Source organism: Eulemur rufifrons, chromosome 29 (genome assembly GCF_041146395.1).
Source record: "Eulemur rufifrons isolate Redbay chromosome 29, OSU_ERuf_1, whole genome shotgun sequence".
In the NCBI taxonomy this organism is placed as follows: domain Eukaryota; kingdom Metazoa; phylum Chordata; class Mammalia; order Primates; family Lemuridae; genus Eulemur; species Eulemur rufifrons.
Window position 1 is genome coordinate 66977387 of NC_091011.1, and position 22492 is coordinate 66999878.

A 22492-nucleotide genomic window follows, 5' to 3' on the forward strand; every position below is an offset into this window, starting at 1 on the left:
GCCCAATGTGGTAACCACTGGCCACACAGGATGACTGAGCACTCAAAAATGTGTATAGTAAACAGAGAAACTCAACTTTTAATTTTATTTATTAAGTTTAAATACAAAGGGCCACATGTGGAGAGCAATGCTCTAAAATTAAGACATCCTTACATATGGGAATCATAGGGCAGTTTGTTTTCCCAGGGCTCACAGACCCCAAGGCACCCAGATGTAACAAGAAGAGCATGGACTTTGGGGCCTGGCTGACTAGGGTCTTTTATCCTCACTGTACAACCATGAAATACTACTTTATTAGGCCTCAGCTTCTTAATTTCTGTAATGGGAATCTCAATACCAATCTTTCCGGATGGCTAGGGGGAAAGGGCCTCCCTCCCTATCCCTGCATCCAGCACATAGACACTCTGTGAAATATTAGTTCTCCCTTTGGTCCTCCCCCACCCTTCTTCACTCCAAAAGAACTGTATCCTTGGAACTTACTAGGCAATTATGAGATATAAATTCATGATCAATCCATAAAAATGTTTGAGTTTCTTAGAAATAATGAAAATAAATTTATATCTGGGCTTATATTTTAATTTGGTAAAAAAAATTTATGGCATCAAAGAATTATAAACTGTATTCATTTTTTAATATTGGGCTAATTACAACTATGCTTTATTTATGAGCCAGAAAGCTAAAGCATGTTCTTCTCTTATCTCACAAAACATGACATTCTGTAATAGAGACTATAAAAACTACATAAAATTGTTTAAATGCATGGTGTAGTCTTCACAAGTAGCAAATTTGGAGACTCTACATTCTTTTGTAAAGGATGAGCTATTGAGAGCATTATTCTAGGTGCTTGATAAATATTTGATTAATGTAAAATAGATGAAGTTCAAGAGCAATCACTGACATAATTATATTCCTACTATAGAGACTATTAAAAGACTACACACACAACACACACACACACACTATTCAATATATTCAATGTAGTCTTACTTACAAAGAAGAAAATGGATAACCACGTCAATACTCCATAATATTAGAATTATATAAGTAAGCATAGACACACTAATTCAATGGAATATCTTATAGCCATTAAAAGGTATAGTAAGAGTTTATAATGAGAACAGCTTATAGTACAATAAAGAAATCAGATTATACAGCTTGATTTTAAAAATTAAAAATATACAAGAAAAAGTTTCTTCAAAAGTTATTTTCATTAGCAGATAGAGCAACACATAATTTCTTTTCCTTCACACTGTTTCCTATTTTCCTAGATTTCAATGAATATGTATGACTTTTATATTGAGAGGTGGGGATCAAACATTTTTAGAGTTATTCACTGTAGTTTTGTCCCAGTCATCTTTGTTTCCCGTCATTTGAGAGTAATTCACAGTATTATGGGAGGACAAGAGCTCAAACCACAATACCTCACATGTGTTCTGGCCCCTAGCAGCTTGGCAACCAAGCAATAAGAGTAATTACAGAGTGCTCATCTGATACCTACCTCGTGGCAACCACAAGCAACATCATCATCTTGTCCTTGATCTTAGCAATGGCATATTGTTGGCCAGGATCTGCATCACCTGTTGGCTTGCTCACCAAAGGTACGAACACTTTAAGGGTGAAGAAGGGTGAAGTTGCACCCTTCTGTAGCAACTACACACCTATGTTACTCATTTGAAAGATCTTCATTTGGTACAAGATATTTAAAAATGAAATCTGTTATCAAATAATTTTTGGAATGATTATTTATAAAGTATGCAAAGGATAATCAGAGAATTGAGCCCCTAACTCTGCCTGGGATGCTGCGGAACACCTGGTTACAGACCAAAAGCAAGGAAGAAAGGCAGGGATATTTCAGATGGAGGGAGCTGCCAGTGCAAAGGCTTACATGTCATGGTACAATCATGGAAGTATGGAATAATTTCTGGTAAGGCTAAAGAATAAGGCATGTGTTGAAAAGCACAGGAGGGGATCCTGGAAAACCAGACAAGGTCCAGACCATGAAAACACCTTGCAAGCCATGCTAAAGAATGTCGACTTGATCCCACGTGACCAATGACTTAATGATTTTAAGTAGTTAAATGATTAACACCTAAGGATGGTCCCTTTGGCTGCAATGGGGAGGATGCCTCTGGCAAGGCCTATAAATGCTCCTCAAAATGTTATTAAATATGCATAAAATAAAATACACAGAATTAAAAGGAAACTAATAATACTGAAACACAGTTCTCTCCATGGAAGCCCAGGTTAAGAGCCTACGGCCTATGTCAGAAACATCAGGAGAACTTGTGGAAACAGATTGCTGGGCACCACCCCCAAGCTTCTGGATGATGCTGATGCTGCTGGTCTGGGGAATGCCCTTGGGAACCATTGTTCTAGGATGATGCCCAGGTTTCTAGCTAGAAGCCTAGGTGGACTTGGTACCACCCACAGTCTAAATTACCTTTATACCCTCAGCACCTATTGCTTGTACATAGCATGAATTCAGTAAATTTTTTTTTAACAAATGAAGTAGGAATATAGAGACAACAGTAAATTTAGTATTTAATATGTCTAGATAAGTTATACACCTTTGTTTGTTTTTTGTTGTGCTTTTTTTAATAGTTCTTGGGGCTTCTAAAGACAATAGATGATGCTATTTTGATCTAATTTACAAAACGTGTTAAGATTCAGAAAATGATCCTCAAGTTACCAGTTATATTCCCCTATATGGGTAAATACTTACAGCATGCATTTGATGTTCAAAATAATTCCTGGACAATCAGTTAAAATGCCTGAATCGTCTTTATGCATATACTAGAAATCTCTCTGTTACTAAGACTAACAGTGTCAAAGACTAAAAATTTCAAAGAAACTATCACCTGTAATATATGCAACAAAGTTCAAGAGTATTTCAATAAACATCTTAAGAGAACCTTTTGTAATAAATGGCTGAAAACCATTTTTAATGATCTTTGCAATTGTGTAGTTATAAATGGATGTTTCTCAAACTCCTGACTGTGCTTAACAATCATTTGTTTCCATAAGTATTTTAAATATTCCTTGCCCATTCTTATTTACTATTACCACAGTGTAAGGTTTATGCTTAAGGTAAGCTTCAGCCTGGCTTCACCTAAGTTACACAAGCCAACTAAAAGAATCCCATTACTGAAGTCAATAGTATTTGTGAAGTGGCCTGCTCTGTGTTGGTTGCTATGGAGGATGTAACAAAAGACAAAGAGAAAGTCAGCCATAATTTATCCCTGTGAATGTAACCAAATCCCTTCAGTGTTCTACCTATCACTGCAAATATGCCCTTCTAGAAATATGTTACCTTCTCTTAAAAAGACACTCCAGTATCTTTTCAAGTTTACACCACTCTACAGCCCCACCCCCAATACTGTCCCATTACTTGACTGGGGCTTCCCTTTCTTCCTTCAAAATCCCCCAGGATCCCAGTCCAAGTCCCCGTCAGGTAGCCTCTGGAGAGGCCCCAACCAAGTCCTCCATCCTTTGATCCCACCCTGAGTTTCCAACCTATTTCTTTTCTGCTTCTCTAAACACTCTGCTCAACTCCAGACAAACGGTCCTACTTCCTCCTATCAAAACATGGCTGTGCTTTCATATTTCTTTCACTCCAACTGTTGTCTCCCTGACAATGATACCCTGCATCTGTCAAAGTCTTACCCATTTGCTGAGATCCAGCACTTATATATATGATCCTCCTACTCAAGAAGCTTTCCCTACCACAGTAGTAATTCTCTCTTCCCACTTTCCAAAAAATAAATTGTGACAGTTGGGGTAATTGTGTACAACTGCCCTCTGTGGTCAGATTGCAAGCTTCTACACAAGAATTGTATATTACACTTATTACAGGTTGAGCAACTCAAATTCAAAAATCTGAAATCTGAAATGCTCCAAAATCAAAGCTTTTTGAATGCTGACATGATGCTCAAAGGAAACGCTCATTGGAGAATTTCAGATTTTCAGATTTGAGATGCTTAACCAGAAAATATAATGCAAATATTACCAAATCTGAAAACAAATCTGAAATCTGAAACAATTCTGGTTCCAAGAATTTCAGATATGGAATATTCAACCCGCAGTACCCATCTGGCCACCTCAGTGCACCGCAGTCGGGGCAAATGCCCCATAAATATCCAAGTCTGTGAGTCAGCTCATCTGCAAACACAGGCTCCTACGTAGCTCTCTCAAAGGGCTTCTGTGGATATCAAGTAAGATACTAAAATATATCTTTTGAAAACACTTTACAAATTGAATTGGGGGGATAATACAATTGGAGAGGGAAATGTGCAATCAAAGAATACCAGGGAACCACACAAGAGAACAGTATGATAACAAGCTCTAACAGTACTAGAACGCCACAGGAATTCAAAGACAGCAAAGACCATTCCAGATTGTGTGGGATTCTCCAGGAAAGTTTTCCCTGGAGAGGAGGAGCAACTCTGACAAGGTAAGTCTACCAAGCCTGCCCAGTCACTCTGGAAAGCACCTTAATCTCTTTCGTAAATCAGCAAGACTCTACACAAGGCAGGCAGAGTTTACATGGAAATCGGAACAGCACTGGGTGGTCTCCTTAAACAGGCACCACCATTTCCCAGCCAGAGGTCAGTGACCTCTGCAGGAAAGAAAACAGAATGTTCCTTCAGCAGGGAACAACAATTAATTTGCTAAACTTTAGCTTTCTATACACTTAACTTTGTAAAGGACTTACTTGTACTTGGCTATAACCTCCATTAAAGATCCTATCACTGCATGCAACAGTTTACATTCCACCACTTTTTCCTGAGAATGCATGCTGAGCAAATTTTTCACAGACTAACACGGACTCAGCTCTGTGAGGCAGGACCCGAAGCCCACCATTGGGATCACCCCTGTGGCCCTGCACCTCTTGCACTATGGCGTAGATATTTAACTAAAATTTTCAAGGAAACAGAAAGAATTAAGAATTCAAGTGAATCATAGTATTTTAATAATTAAAAGTGAGCCTTGTAAGCAGACATGGACAGAAAAGGTCTATAAGTGGCAAATTTCCTATTGTTTTCTTTCCTATTATGATGTCAACCTGGTGATAGCTAGTCTACAATATACCTCACATATAAATATTTCTAAAACATTGAATATATTTTGTTACTACCTATATAAGTCCAATATAAAAGAAGAGGTTGAGAAAATAATTCTGTGGACTTGTTTTAAAACCTGCCATACTTGTTCTAAAAACTGAATAGGACATATGCCTATTGCAAAATCCAAGTATGAAAATTTCATATATTGTACCAGGTAACCCAGTTTCTAGCAGCATGAAATAATCTGCCTAGGCACACAGTAACAGGAAGGAAAGATAACAGATAGTTCATGTCTGACATGGAAAACCTAATAGAAGGCTACATTTCCTATAAATTCTAATTAGACTAGAAAGGATAATAAGAGGATTTTGCTTTGATCCTGGGATCTGTCTTTGTCATAGTATCAACCTTTGAAACAAAAAAGCAGCCTATTAGTTCTGCATTCCAATTTTAAGCAGCAAAGTCTTTTAGGGTAAAAAAAAAATGCAGTCTTTACTGACTGTCTAGAGAAGTTGGGCTAATTTACATGATGTAAGGGATGCTTTATTTATGAAAGGAAGGTAGGTTATGCTCTCATGGGGATAACTTGAGCTCTGTAACAGGCTCTCTGGACTGCTTAAGCAATATCAATAGTTCACTTATGCCATTTACACATCTTGGTTAATGCAGCATAACAAAACTGGAAAACCTTTATGCCAAATTAGTTTTTTTGCACAGTGACTGTAAGTAAAGGAGACAAAAAGCCTTCATCCTAAGCATCCTAACTAAAGAGTATTCTGAATTCACGGTTGCTATTTATCCAGATTGGTTTCAACTTTCCAAGATCTTAAGATTTGGAGGGTAGAAATGGGGGTACATTATCACTATTGTGGTTGATAAAAAAGCTAGTGAACAAAGGTTCCGTTTTCATTTCAGTATGTGTACCAAAAAGTTGATTTAAAAATTATAGTGTAAGTAATGTTTTTAAATGCGTCACAATTTTTATCTTGCATGTTCCCAAAGAGAGTAAGTAATTCCAAATAGTGTGAAACCTCATTTATCTGGCATCAAGAGAGTAGAGCTCTGGAGGAGTGGTTTCCTGAATAACAAACACTCTGCCATTCATTTGCCTGGAGTGGAAGTGTTGTCTCTGCCTGCCAGCATGCCTCCCCTATGGGCCGCCCCTCCTCCACTCTGCAGGGCCTGGGCTGGGCTGTCACTCATGGTATTCCAGCCCCCTTGCCTCAGAGGAAACACATGTGACCCAGACTGGACCAATCTCAGGCAACATCCCCCTAGACATAGTGGTACATCTAGAAGTAGGTATATCATCCAAGCAGGACCTGCATCCTTTCACTTAATTTTGTGTGTGGATGTTGGGAAGAAGACAGTCTCTTTTCTTTTTTATACAAAAGCTCCAACCCTGTGGACTTGGAGAAAAAGCAACAGAGGCCCAAGAAATTCAATTTAACCTCCTCGGTTCTGCTTTGCCCAAAGCCAGCTCTGTCCTGGACTACTAGTTATAGGAGCCAACATTTTCGAGGAGGTTTTTATCACTTACAACTAAAAGAATACCGATTCCTACAATATCCAAAGTTCATCTGATTAAATTTTACCTGATATTAAAGGAAAGCTTCTCAAAATGAACTGCATGCTTCTCTACCTTAGTCTAGGAAGAAAAAAAAAAAAGCCTCAGTAAACACAATTTAACCTTTTCTTATTGATCTAGTCACTTATATCATAACACATGATGTTCTCAAGCACTACTGAATTATCCAAGGATACTTGACTCTCTGCTAAACAGGCAACTACTGCTTTGTAACAGATTTCTTTGTTCATTATATTGCAAGTAACATGACACTGCCTGAGTGTGAGGGGCCAGATGTCAATTTGTCCTCCCTTGTAGCTGCTACTGCCTCTACTGCCACAGCCTACAACAACAGGTTGGTTTTTTCCCTGAACAAATAACCATTTACCAAAAAGGAATAAATTAAGACGTGGCAAGCCAGTTATTGTGAATGACAAATCACACCATGTCCTTTGTCTCACAAGGCACAGAGCTTCACTCAAGTTACAAAACAAACAAAAAGAATGGGGTTGAGAGGAGCCTCCCTAACATGGCCTAGCCCCCAACATCCCGGCATCCTGCCCTCCTCCCCACCCTACCCGTCTTCTCCCTTCCTCTTTGCACAAGGTGTTCCCCTCGCATCACTGCCCTGGCTAATGGCAACCCTCGTTGCCTGTGTCCTTTAATGGCCACCCACTTCCCTGGACTGTGAATCACCATTCTCATAGCTGACCGAATTCCTCAACTTCTCAAGTGTAACTTCCTATAAGAGGAATTTGACCTAGCTCTTTTTGAGCTAAACCAAAATCATGCCAATGTCAGCCAAGGTCAGCCAATGGATGGCTGTCTTTGAATTGTGTGCCCACTCCTGGCACAATTAGTGGTAGCCAAAAAGATGTCCCATTTCTTGACTTATTCATTCTTTATTTAATCATTTATTGAATATTTACATAGATCTTAGTAAGGCAAGGCAGATAGTCTTCTAAGTGCTTTACAAATATTCCTTAATTTAATACGCATAATAAACCAATGAAGTAGGCATAATTATTACCCCATTTTACAGATGAGGAAACTGAGGCATAACAGGGTACACATATTGCCCCAGCGTCTACAGTCAGTAAGTGGATGTGGACTGTCTGGTGCCAGAATTTATATTCTTAACTACTACACCATAGGAAAATTCATAATCAGTTAGGACTACAAGGGGCTGGGCAAGCACACACTGATATGTGTCCAGTACATATCATCTATCTATTCATTAAAATATTTTGAGCATCTATTATGTGCCAGACATTTTTTAGTCCCTGAGGAGACAAGCAGTGAACAAAACACACAAGGACCCTGCTTTGAAGGCATTTATATTCTAACCATATTAAGATTATCCTACACATCTTTATTGGTTATATAGCACATTTGATGTTCTTTCAGTGTGCATGTGTGTGTATATGTGTGTATATATCTTTATTATTATTTTAAAGTCTATGGATAGCCATATTATCTACATCTTCATTATTGTTTTAAAGTCCATATATAGCCGTATTAATAAATTATACATTTTGTAGACTTCTGAAAACTGAATAAATAAGAAAAATTATAGCTGTTATTCTCTACTTTGTCTGAAATACTTATTCTGTGCCAGGGACTATACTAAGTGTGTACTCCTTCATGTGTACACATATATATATATTGTATATATGCACACACATGCACACACACACACATACACACTCTAAGACTACATGATCTACCTAAAATTCAACAAATGGATCTCCATCTCACCTAATCAGTCTTAGAATTGACCAGAAGCCCGTCTCATGTTCAATATTTACAATTATTTTCAAAAACCTTTCTGGAGCATTAAATGTGCCAGATATTGTGCTAAGTGCATGACATGCTTTACTTCATTTCATCTTTATGGTCGTCTTGAAGTGGATACTGTTATTCTATTATACAGATGAGGAAGCTAAGGTTCAAACACCTCGTAAGTAGCAAAGCCTGAATGCAAGCAAACCATGGTCTGTCTGAGCTCTACTATAGACTATTAGAAAAATGTCACTTACGGGTGGTACATGTTATTATTACATCCTCATGGACACAGAACTATATGTTAAGGAGTAAAAATTCTTTACCTTTCTAAGAACTAACATCAGTAAAAAACTGTCTAGTTAATATTAATAGTAAGCAGAATATCAACTTGGGCTTCAATCTATGACTAAAAGGACAAAATTGTCCACTACGTGTCTACAAAGTTAACTTCTTTCCCTGGGTTATAAACTCCAAGATGAGGACTATTATTCCATTTTCTTCACTTGATATTTAAATATCAAGTACATTTCTTAAAGTAATATAGGGGAGAAAAAAATCAAGAAGCATGTATCTTTCGCTGAGAAACTGAGTTAAGCATAAGGGTAAATTCTGTTAGACGTACACCAAGGTAAATGAGAACATTTAGGACTCATTCAATAACACAAAGTTGGTCAAAGAACCCTGCTGTTTCTGCATCCTCTATGTTCCTCATCCTGTCCCAGGCCTTGGAGCCCCTTTTGACACCACCTCTCCCCCTTCAAATAACTGCCACCTCCTGGTATCTACAGCACTATACAATCCTCTGAGTACCACTCCTTCATTCTCCCTAACCATTTTGGTCACATCTTTTCTCCTCTTTCAAGAGGAAAATCACACACTGGCTTCTTCTTCTTTTTACTGTCATATCTACAAGAGGCAAAGAAAGTGAGGAGCCTTTAAACACCACTGTCCACTATCCAATCTGAACTAGGTTTCGTAGGAAAGTGAAAGGCATGTTGAAAGTATAAAATAGTGTAGCTAATAGAAACCATGCCATTAAGGAAAAAAGAAAAAACTCTGTCAGCAATAAGTGTTTTGTTCTTTCTTAAAACATATTATTGATATATGATTGATATACGAAAAGCTGTGCCTAGTTAATGTCTATATAAGAACCTGACAAGTTTAGAGATCAGCACACAGCTGTGAAACTTGCACTACAATCTATGCCATAAGCATAGCCATCACCTCCAAAGTTTCCTCCTGTCCTCTTATGTGTATTTGTGTGTGTGTGTGTGTGTATGTGTGTGTTTTGTTTTAGACAATCACTCTGGAAGACTTACACATTTACTTTGGCCATATCTTGTCAGTGGAAGTGGCTTCAGAGCCTACAATGTATTTAAAATCAAATCCTTTCAGAGAGGATTTGATTTGAAATTCAAATCTCAGTTCTCAAGAGAGTAGGGTATAACAATCCGGCTAGAAATCTTAAAGTTGGAAACAAAAAAAAACAACCACATGATCTTACTGGGTTGTAAAAAATCCCTAACATGTTTTCGATAATGGCAGTATCACTGAAAAACAGGTTAAATGTTTAAAGTAACTTCTCTTAGGTGATAATAGTTGCTTGGCAGAAGAAATTCTGATAACTGTATGCTTTTAATTCTTATAACTTTTTTTTTTTTTTTTTTTTAGAGATAGAGTCTTGTTATCTTGCCCAAGTCAGACTAGAACTCTGGACTCAAGTGATCCTCCTGCCTCAGCCTCCTGAGTAGCTGGGACTACAGGTGTGTGCAACCACGCCCAGTTTAAATTCTCATTACTTTAGTAAAGCCCACTGCATATTTGTTGGGGGTGAGTAGTGAAGGAAAAGTAAGTGAAATGGTATGTAATTTTCAAGGTTCCTATAAGACACATCTACAACAGTTCTTAACTACAGAAGAATTCATTAGTGGAACAAATTCCCTTCAGCCAATGGCCTATATATAGCTGGACCAATGTCCCAGCATCTCAATTAAGAGAGGTTATTATTCAGGAAACAAAACTAATAACACTGATCAACCTTTTTTTTACCTTCCCTTTCCAAGTTCTTCCAAGGAATTTTTTGAAATTGATATTGACGCCAGAAGAAGAACAAAAACTCTCCATTTGCAAGTGGAACAGAAAAACACAAGCAGGTGGTCAAGTAGCTAAGCTGGCAAAGCTTCTGGCCAGGAGCCGGATGGCCTGAATTCAGTCTTGGCTGAGGTCACCAGCAAGTCCCCAGTGCACAGCTGTATAGTAGTCAGTCCCACCTTTACAAGAAAATGCTCGTGAAAGACAAGAAAGGCTTGGCCAAGAAAATACCCACATGATTAAAAATCAGCCCATTACTTCAAAATGCTCATGGCAAAAGGAACAGCAACAGAGACACATATGAAAACATACTCATCATTTGGTGGGGATGGGGTCATATATATTCAAGGAACTTATTTTAAGATCTCAGTAATCAAAACTGCCCCATTCCTCACTCTTAGTGGTCATCTTTAAAGTTTATTGTCAATAGGTCTGGGCCTTTGTACTGTTTTCCTTAATTGCTGGTTCAAAGTCCAACCTGAGTAAATTTAAGTAACTCAATTAACAACTCTTGCCTTGATTGTTTCTTCAGAAAAAAAAATGAAGTATAATACTAAATAATCTCTAAATCTTTTAATTTTTAATCCTTTTAATTTCATCATTATAAAATTAAAGCTTCTTAACTTTCTCCTACACCAGCAAACTTCCCACTAGCCCCCTCTCACTCTTCATAACTCTAAATAATAATTGTCCTACAATTTAAAACATATTGACCTGATGTACAAATTCAGTAATGATCATAAATACATCTAAACTAAAATTTGAAAACCATATCACTTTTTTGAATTACTGAATGTACCACATCACATTTGCTGGCAGAAAAATACTGCTACTCATAAGTATTTGAAATATTCTCTCACTTTGGAATAAAAGCTATCTGGTACTTAACTAATAAAAAAGAAAAATCAAATGTTAATCAAGTTTTAAACTGCCTTTACATCATTAATTTTGTTGTAAAACAATCTAAAAGTGTGTTGTTAAAATTCTTCAAAATTTTGCATAATTCAAATTGTCATTTGGACTACACTGAATGAGAATTAAATGCCCCTATTTTGGTATCTGTGTTTTCACCTGGATATATTCTTTGGAGCTATGTAAATCAAAGTCTCAAAGTCACTCCTTTTGGGTGGCCTACCAGCACACATACAAAAAGTTCCTTTAAAAACACAGTTAAGCAATATAAGGAATTAGGCAAGGTAAATACTGACCATGGCTGATGAAGAGAACAATTTTGAATTCTACTTACAGCTCTATTTGTAAGTCACTGAAGGGGAAAATCAGGTGCATCTGTTGTCCCAGTTTGGGTTATAAGTCCATGAAAAATTGCAATTTAAGCATGGCAAACTTAAAAAAAAGAAGTCGAACATCAGCACCTTGGGTGGTCCTTTTCAGGAAAAGAACTAAATACATACATATTTGTATTATCACTATTGCTCCAAAGCTATAATTTTCCAAGCAAAACTGGTAGCAACACAGCTTGAAAGATGAAATTTTAAACACCAAAATTAAAACACCATTTAGAACAGAATCATTTAAGTCTTTGAAGGATAAGATTGAGAATTTTATGCCCCAAATATTTGATCTTTCAAAGGAAGCATTTTCTAACGGGGGAGAGAGGGATGATAAATTATTTTGTGGTTGCCTCATGAAGAAATTTCTGAAAAACATCATGCCAATAGTTAAGGGGTGCAGGAGAATCTCAATCTTACATTTGTGGACCATCCAAGGCCTCTTGCTCCCCTCCACCTTTCTCTTGTAGCCTTTAATGAGAATTTCCGTTGCGATTCCAAAGCACAAATCAAGACTGAGAGAAGCAGAAACTTTTCTTTCTCAGCTGCAAAAACTAAATGTCAGAGCTGGTAAGGGAGGAGGGAAGTAAGTCACCTCTGTGCTTCACCAGTCTGAATCCGGGAGCTGACCAGTGCTAGCACTGGGCACCCAATAGAAGTTATATTAATTTGAACCACTGAGCAACTCAAGTAGACACAACAAACTCCATCAACACTTTTTCCTGAAACAGCTTCTTAGGTCCCTCAGGCCCCTGATTTATACACAATCTCTATAAATTCAATTGTTATCTCCATTCCCACGAGCAGAGCAGGCAGCAATTACAAGGAGGGAAGAAAGAGGCTACAAAAGGCAGAAAAATTATAAGTCATGCTCTGATAACAGGAGAGAGGGAAAACAGGGAAGGAAAACATTCAAAAAGCATATGTATTTATTTATTATGGGAGCAGACTATGCTTATCTCAGTAGCTCCAAAGACATCATTACACTGCAGAACAAGAATTGCCTTCATAATGATCACCTTCATTAATTACACAAAAGGTCAAGCTACATTCAGAATACTAGAAGAGGGAAATGATATTTAACATATTTTACAAAAATTTTAAGAAATATTTTTAATTAGAGTGCCAAAAGGAGACTCTTAGGTAACCAGAAAACTTGATAAAATACTAAAGTAATTTAAGAAATTTTAAAGCCAGAATGACTGCCCATGAATAATTATGAAGATATTGAGATACTATACACAGAAATATTGTCAGCTACTGCCTCAGAGGATAGCATACACTCAGAAGCAGTACCATATGTGCTAAAAAAAAAAAAAAAAAATTGTTCTTTTACCACAATGATCCACTCAGACATTCTACCTTACAAGCACTGCCATGCATTCAAAACGTGATTTAGCAATGTGAAAAATCTCTACAGTCATAGTACCAAAAAAAAAAAAAAAAGGCTAAACTGATATGAAGGTGGATCAAACCCACTTCCACTAACCACCCACAGCTTACTTTCCAGGACACAGTAAATATTTTCAATTCTAAACGTTAGAAAACCTTTTACAAACAGTCCTGACCCTTCTTCAAAGCACAGATATTTCAGGATCACGCTTCGATGGCTTAAGCTTCTGCATTTTCATATCTCATTGGCAGGGATGAATGGCTCACTTCTGATATTAATTTTCCTTTTAAATGGAAAAATAATTAACCTATTTCCCATAAAGAAATACCTAATGAATACAATTATAATCTGCTTCACGGAATGGACTAGCTATTGAAAAGAAAAACTATATAAATGAATAATCTGTCATATTTTATTTCACTAAATATAATCTATATAAACAAGTATTTTTTTCCTTTCTTATATTTAACTTTTTTTCCTTTATCTTTAATATAACATTTCATCCATGGAAAAAATCACACACTGTTATATACTGTCATATAGATGTAAGTTATAAAGCATAATGATGTAATGGTTCCATACACCACTGCAGTTGTGCAAAAAAAAAATGTAATGGAACACAACAAACCAATTACATGACACAAGAGCTAGAACTTTACCAAAACCTGCATCTACCTAGGTACCCTGAACCCCTATTCCAACCCCCATGCCCCTAAAGTATTCTCTTCATATCCACATCGAAATCTTCTCTGTATTATTTTAGTTGGAAAATATATTCCCAGTTATTTCAAATGATTCTTCTAACTGCCTTACTAGTTTGCTAGGGCTGCCATAACAAATTACCATAGGCTTGGAACTTAACAGAAATTTATTTTCTCACAGTTCTGGGGGCTAGAAGTTCAAGATCAAGGTGCTGGCAGGGCTGGGTTTCTCTGGGGCTTCTCTGCTCAGTTTGCAGATGGCCACCCTCTTGCTGTGTCCTCACATGGTCCTCCCTCCGTGTACATGCACCCTTGGTGTCTCTTTGTGAGTCCAATTTTCCTCTTCTCATAAGGACACCAGCCAGTTTGGATTATGGCCCCACCCTAAAGGCTTCATTTTAACTTAATCACCTGTTTAAAAGCTCTGCCTGCAAATACAGTCACATGCTGAGGTACTGAGTTAGAACTTGTATGCATTTGGGGGGGGGGGGTATTCAATTCAGCCCATAACATTGCCCAAGTGAAATTTAAAGCAAATATTCCAGTAAAACCCCCGTGCTGTGCGTTTTGGGATTCTTCATAGCAATTTAAGGAAATCTCCTCTACCTAGAAGGCTAACACCCATTTGGCCAGAGGGAATGCCTGCAAAAACAAGAACACTTCTAGAATAAGAAAAGCCAGCAGCTTTATCCTTCTTGAAGGGCTCACTTTAATGCTCCAGTCTCTCTCTTAGGGCCCTAAGTCATTTTCCTTTAAAAAGAGAGTTATGGCCAAATCTTTCACAGGGCTTCTCCTCTACTTCTAGTTGAAAATGAACCATTAAAAACACCTGACATCAGATAAAGGCCAGGTAATCCCCATTTCCCATACAGAAAGAGAACCAATGACTTACATACTCACCACCAGTGTTAGAAACAGGTGAAAATCAGGGCAATTGTTCCTTCCAAAACCAGACAACGCTAATTACTTAAAATTACAGTAATTCACATTTTCAAGTATTTATCTTCTCCAAAGGAGATAAATTCATGAGCAATATATCATTAAGTGGAAAAAGCATAGTTCCAAATGGTAACTATTACATGATCCTGTTACTGCAAGAATATAGCAAATATATAAATAAAAAAATGTAAAGACAGGAAGGAAATACTTTAAAGAATAACAGCTTATTTCTGGTAATGGGATTATACATAGATGGTGATACTTTTTCTTTACACTTTTTGATATTTCCAAATTTTCAACCATGAAGTGTTAAATCTTATTTTCTGCTATATAGACACAGAGGGAAAATGACAGGCTGTTGTAATGAAAGACCTCCAGGGGTAGACCAGAACCCAGAGGACACAGTCTCAGATCTGAACACAACAGAAGCAAGCTTAATCACCTCATGTGAGCCCTTCATGGCAACCAGTCTAATCAAATGGACATTTATCATTTCACTGGTACCAAAGACATTCAGTATATCAACAACTCAAAGACCAACCAATGATCACCCAGAAGCCAATGTAATCCCTCTGACACTCTATACATTTGCCTGATTACTTTACTGTCAGATTTTACAGACATTCTGTCCAAACACCAAAGAGGAAACAAACTGCTGAAAAGAATGATTTCCCTCGTGCATTGTGTGAGAAAGAAACAACAAAAGGGATGACTCCCCACCCCCTCCCCAATTTATAATTACTTTTCCATGTTTCAACACAACTGTTTCAACTCAAGGGAAGGAGGGAAATGTCACTTCCGGACAATAGCCCTTGTTGTACTAGATTATTTTCCATTGTCACCTTCTAAAGACTTACTGGCGAGGCAGCTGTTTTGTAGGCAGCAGGCCCTCTTATCCTGGTTCCCTAAGGAATCATTTCCTAAAGAGATTAATAACAGAGCCAAACAGAAGTGGCTTTGAGGCCTGCACTGCTCTTTTAAAGGCCGTCAGCAGCTAGTGCAAAAGCGTTCCACTGGGATCTAGTGTGGCTTTCCAAATAGTTATTAGTTGGGCAATATTTAGGAATCACCTGCTCCCAAAGGCAAGTGCACACCCTGATCACACCATGAAGACCTGCAGGGGATGGTGGTCATGACTATGCCAGCTGAGTGAAAACCTGGAAATGTTCACAGGCAGGCGCTAGCCTAGCAAAACCCCACAGCCAGACATTTTCATTGACAATTCCAAGTGGAAAACAGCCCCTAAGAAAGGCTACCTAAGCAGCATTATGTCCAACAATGCAGTGACCACAAGAGAGAAGTCAAGAAAGCAAGAAGGGTATCCGTGCAGCCTGACAACTGTGAAGTGCTGACAGGGCCAGGGGTAGCAGGGCCAGGCCTCTTGCAGCAGCCCCCAGCAGGTGACCCACAAGAATGCATCAGAGAAGACCACTCCAGCCTTCCTGTGCAGGTTTTCCTTCCTGTCCACCTTTATCCACCTCCCCTCCTCTGCACCAGTTCCCTCTTAATTCTCCACATGCATCCTGCTCTGCTTGGCCACCAGGTATGGTTTGGACCATGGCCAGGACCCATGGCATCTGCTGACTCCCACCCTGGACCAGCTGAAGACCTTCAACTTCTCAGCTGGCTGTGAGACCCTGTGGTTATCCCATCAGACATTAGTACGCAAGCTGAGATGGCTCCTACCATCTAAAAGCAGAAATTGTCCTCACACACTTCTATGCGTGTGTGCGCGTGTATACACACACACACACACACACACGCGATCTGGAAAAGACTGCCATGATCCTCCAAACACATTCTGCCTTTTCTGCTTTGAGCTTTTCTCTCCCAAGGGCTTTAATGATCATTAGGCTCATCCAACTCACTGCTTAATGTAAGAGTCAGCTGCTAACATTCTATCATGGAAAGATATTTGGGTGCCAACTTGCACAAATCACAAGCTCACAGATTTTTACCTTTATCTAATAAAAGGACCATAAACCTTCCCTTTATCATCACACCATAACTACACATGCACACATATACACACACTCCACCACCACCACCATCACTATAAACATATATAAAAGAAATAATGATTAAAGAAAACAAAGACATGATTTTAAATAATTATTATTACTATTATAATTAAAAGTTCTCACCACCACCTTAGTGGAACAGGCTCTTCCCAACACCCTCCTTCATTGTGACCCAAGGTGGCTCCAGAGACTTGTAATAACACCTAATTTTAGGGCTCTGTCTCACTTCCATATTGGATTCCCAGATGACTGGTCCACTCATCCTCACTAGATCATGCTTTATCTCAATGTTTTCCAAAGCGATTTTGTTTGCATGCCTACTAAAAGAATTATAACAACCATGTTTTCCCTGACACATTTTTACCTTGACATCTTAATAATTTTTTTCATCTCATTTACACAGTGAAAAAGGATCCAGATGTCCAAGGTATCATATAATGACATTTGTAAATTTAACTATATGATTCTCTAAAATGTATTCAACTGATAATAAAAACACCAAGCTATTTACTATTTACATTATTCATATAAAGGAAAAACTTGAAAAAGTTCTTATATAATAAATTTTTATCTTATTCTCCCTTGCATTTGTATTTCCATTCCATTATCTTAATGTAAAATATTTTTGTTTGAAAGTCTTATTAGTCATTCTATCATATATCTCTATAAATTAAGCATATATAATATATAAAAATAACTTACTAAAAATTGTTGTATATATGTAAATGTGAATGTTTTAAAGTTTCTTGTGACCATAAAACTCATTTTTTTCATCTGGACTGATTTATATTTATTTTTTGTATATAATTGATAAAAATATAAATATGTATCTTATAAATGATTATTAAAAATAAAAATAAGTTGTTTTAAAAATGCATCTCTTAAGACAGATGAGGTACTTTTTCTAATTAAATTGCGCACTTGTAGATGAATATTGCTAAAATGTGTATTCATTTTATTCCTATCTGCTCCCCTCCCCTTTTTTAATCTATAAACTGAGAAAACTTGTTCACACAAGTAACTACATGGAAATTTAAGTGTGTTATAATAATTGTACTCAATAGCTTGATTTCCTTCTGGGACATATGCCAAAAAAATCTCAGAGTGATCTATCATCAAAATTATTTTTAATGATAAACTGACAACTCAATTAAGTCCTCTTTCAATTTTGTGGAAAATAAAGAATTAGATGCCACCTGAATTGCAAAAGTATTTGTTATCCTGTCATTAGAGTCATTAATTTTCATCAACACCAACACCACTATTTCAATAATTACTTTGTTTGCAGCCCAGGTGTTTGATTCCCCAAGGTCCAAAGAACACCCTAGTAAGAATAGGGATGTGAGGGGCACTGGTCTGTCTTCTTGTTGGCTAGGGGAAGGTCTACTGGGAAAGGAAAGTAATGGTACTAAAGAAAGAGTAAATAGGGAAGTTAAGACCTGGAAATAAAATCCCTTAAATCCACACATCTCCCCTACTGCCCCCCTGCCCACTCCCACCCCACCCTCACCAATAGCACATGCCCATCAGAAAGTCTCTGGGTCCATGAACCCACCTGAAAATCTCCACTTGACTCCACAATGTTCTATTTGGTCCTGACCCCAAAGACAACACATGGCTAGGAGCTTTGTTCCACCCTCCTACAGTAATGCAGCTCTGTCTGTTGACCTCTCATTATACGTTCCCATTATTAATAACAATATAAAATTTTTAATAGCCCAATTTCTTGGCATGGAAAATTGTATTGGAAAAATAAAATCTCATATAGACAGTGCCCCTATGTGGCTTCTTCAGAATCAAAACAGAAAAACCTGTATTTCGCACAAACCTCCCAATTACTCTATTTTAATTACAGCAATTTTTACCCCCTAGAGTCTTCTAATCACCAAGTCCTGCTCAGTAACAATATGGGAACTGACTCATTATAGTAAGCTGTCTCCTGAGTACCTACTTTCAACCAAATTCATTTGCTCTGAGAGTACTGTATTCAGTATTGAGATTACCCAGAAGATAAAAACAAGTTTGGTGGTGGTTACTGTCTGTGTTTGCTTTTTAATAAACTCATTGCACAGGTGTTGATCATCTAGGTGTGAGCAGCCTTATACACGGTTTTCAAGATCTTGGCCATGGTGTCCTTTTCTGACATAAGTTCCCTAGGTTATAGTGATAGTGAGGTGGGGTGAGGGCAGGTGGGAGAACAATTCTCCTGTCAACCAACTTCTAATTCTAGTCATCACTGTTCAACACTCAAGCTCCAGAGCACACAATCACAGCCAGAAGAAATAGGTAGGGGGAGATGCGGGAAATCTGTGATCCTTCCAGAGTGTTGCCTATCCTGCTATTATAGACGGCAGTCTAGACTGAACAAATCGTTAGGAGTTAATGCTCAGGAATCAGACAGACCCGGACTCAAAGTATAGTATGATACCTTTCTATATCTGTGTGACTTTAGGCAGGTAACCTGAGTCTTAAAATAGATCTTCTTAAATACAGAGATGATAGTAACAGCATGACCCACAGAAGGCTACAGTGAGTACACCAGCTAATAATGCATTTAAAAGCACTTAGCCTGGTGCATGACAAATAGAACTGTTCATTTACTAATACCTGTTGTTAAAATATCCTTACACATTTGTAAACCAATTTCTTTGGATGCATAGATAATATGTCAATAGAATACTGACTTTCTTTCCATAGACATTTGAAAAAAATCTCTTTACGGGGTTTAAAAAAAATCACCCTTTAGAGGAAATCCAGATGTTTATCAACACAGCATTAGGTCTGCTTACAGGAAAAGACACCTGCTTTGCAGAAATGCTGTTCTCCTTCATGCTATGTAATAACCACCGGCAGTCTTTTAGGCATGACTGGCCACTAGCCCGCATCTGCTCAGCACAAGCTACACGTATGTGCATGAATGCGTACACACACCCATCCCCTGGGACTTTCATGGTGATAGTACAGAGGCGGTGGGACCACGATCAATCCAACAAACAAATTCTATTAACTACCTACTATCAGGATATAGAAGAATCCCAGGGTCAGGTGGGGTGGCTCATGCCTGTAATCCTAGCACTCTGGAAGACCAAAACCAAAGGATCCCTTGATGTCAGGAGCTCAGGAGTTCGAGACCAACCTGAGCAAGAGCAAGACCGCATCTCTACAAAAAATACCGAAATTAGCTGAGTATAGTGGCACACACATGTAGTCCCAGCTACTCAGGAGACTGAGGCAGGAGAATCACTTGAGCCCAGGAGTTGGAGGTTGCAGTGAGCTACAATAGCCTCTCGCCAGGGCCAAAAAAAAAGAATACGAAATGCTTACTGACACCATCAGTTATCACTCTCTCATTCCCCAGGACCTTTCTGAAGGCTGCTTCTACTCTCATTTTCTTTCATCACAGTTGTAGATGAAATGAGATTTGCTGTTGTAGCAGTGCACAGTAAAGAGTTGTGAGTGTTCCTGCTCTAGGATGTAAGGAGTTTGGCCATATCACTCATTTTGTACTTCTTAGGGAGGCTTTCAGTATGCCTTTCTTCTTACTTAATTTTTAATGGTCTCAAGTCTTTCATAATTTAAATGCATAAAGAGTTTTACCAGAAGAGAACAAGGAGATGAGAAGTGGAGACTTTAGTAGGTGGTGGGAGGCTGAGAGACAGAAAGAAATCACAGTAATATCCACCAGAAAAGGGCACGGAGCAGCACAGAAAACAGCTGAGCTGAAAATAAACTGTTTCCTCCTGTCTCTCCTCAACACCAGACACATACTGACATACCCCCTAAGTTCCAGTCTGACAAAGAAGCTGCCTCAACTACGTGACAAGGACATTATTTGGTAGCAGCCACACACTTGGAAGTGACTGGTTTTGCATACTTTAAAAAAAAGTAATCCAAAAAATAAAAATGTTTTTTCTATCCCCCAGCCATCACACTTCCAATCGTACCTCTCGTTCATTCTCCATTCAGAATCCAAGAAGAAGAGCTCAGATACAGAATAAATGTGCACATGAAGCAGGCTGGCAAGTCAGAAGCTTTTGCATATAGATCCCATTATGTTAATGAAACCGTAAGAAATCAAAACAATATCCATTATAAAGGTTACCTGAAAGAGGTAGCAACTTCAGACAGAAAATGAATCTATGATGGTAAAAAGAATGAAAATTTTTAAAAATTATGTTTGAGTTTAGCCATCTTCCCAAAAGTTATGATAGAGTACTCAAAAAGTTAGCCTATTTAGGATGCTTATTTAATGGAAATAGAGATGGAAGTAACCACAGGGAAAAACCTTCTAATTGAACTCTCTAGAAGCATCGCATTATAGAGTAATACATTAATACAGTGTTGATGCATCATTATTTGTTAGGGAGTTTCAGCAAAGCATCCGGCACAAAGAGTTTTTTTTAAACCTAGATATATGCACACAAAAACTCAAAAGCAAATTAAACACGCTTGGCTCTCAAAGAATCCCTTCAAGGAGAACACAGCTGCTTCAAAAGGAAGTTTTCCTAGAATCATTATGTGATTTTTTGACACATAAGGTCACCTCGAAACCCTTTCTTTCACACCGTACAAAAACCCAGCTTAATTAGAAATATGGAAATAAAAAATGGCAGCTCTACTGGCAGGTTTTAGGAGATTAAGATAGCTTTATTTAAAACCCCTCAAAATCAGGAATATACCAGTGAAACAGACATCTCAGAGGTGTGATGAATATCAAACTGAGGCTCATATCACTTTAGCATAAGCACTTTTCAATTTTGACTCTTCATATTATACGAACTTCTGACATGTTTTTAATAAACTGACAAGTTGTCAATCCAGTTCTAAAAGGGAGCAGATTTGGGGGTGGGGGGCACACATAACATCAGTGTCTTGTTCTATGGTACAGTAAGTCCAAAAGTCTAAAATAGAATGTGACTAGAGAACAAAACTCCAAAGTAAAACCTAAAATTTGATAGCTTCAAAGTCAAGCACGGAGCAGTTGTCACTGCCATGTGTCCATGGTTCATTATTCAGAAAACTGCCCATAAAAGAGAATTGGCTTCCACTAAGCACAGGTTGGACAGAAGCAGAACCCAGATAAGGAGGGAGCCCAGCCCCCAGCAACCCAGAACCACCCCATGGCTGCAAAAAACGATTCTGGAGAACCCTGCCCTCCCAAATCACGTAACAAGCATCAGAGGGCCAATGACCTCAGGAAAACAGAGAGGCACAGCACTCCCTATACATGAAAATACTCTCCTCCTTCCGCAGACAACCTTTACCCAACAGGCCCACACAACACAATCTGCCATCTGCCAGGCAGATTAGACTGAAATTCTGCTCTTCCAGGCTTGAAAGTAAGTGCGAGTTGATCCTGTGGAGCCACTCTGAGACTGAATCTGTGGGCATGCGGTTAAAAGGTGTTGGCTTTTCCTTAGAAAACTGTCTCAGAGAACAGTGCCCAAGACAAAAGCACAAGCCCAACAGTCGCGTACGGAGCTTTGTCAATGCCACCATGACAGCATGAGCTTCCTGTACGTACGCATGCATGTCTGTGTGAGGCACCGTCCCACTCTGTGGCTGTGCACTGCTCCACCACCTTAGTGTGGGGGGAGGGGGGTCAGTAAAACAGACTGGTTTTTGGTTTTTGCATTAAAGGGC

At 38.3% G+C, this 22492-nt stretch overlaps 1 protein-coding gene across 3 annotated transcripts in view; it reads right to left on the bottom strand.

The window, feature by feature from the left end:
* The window catches only part of DOCK4 (dedicator of cytokinesis 4), a 413001-nt gene that overhangs the window by 367035 nt on the left and 23474 nt on the right, over positions 1–22492 (bottom strand). The window lies entirely within an intron of this gene.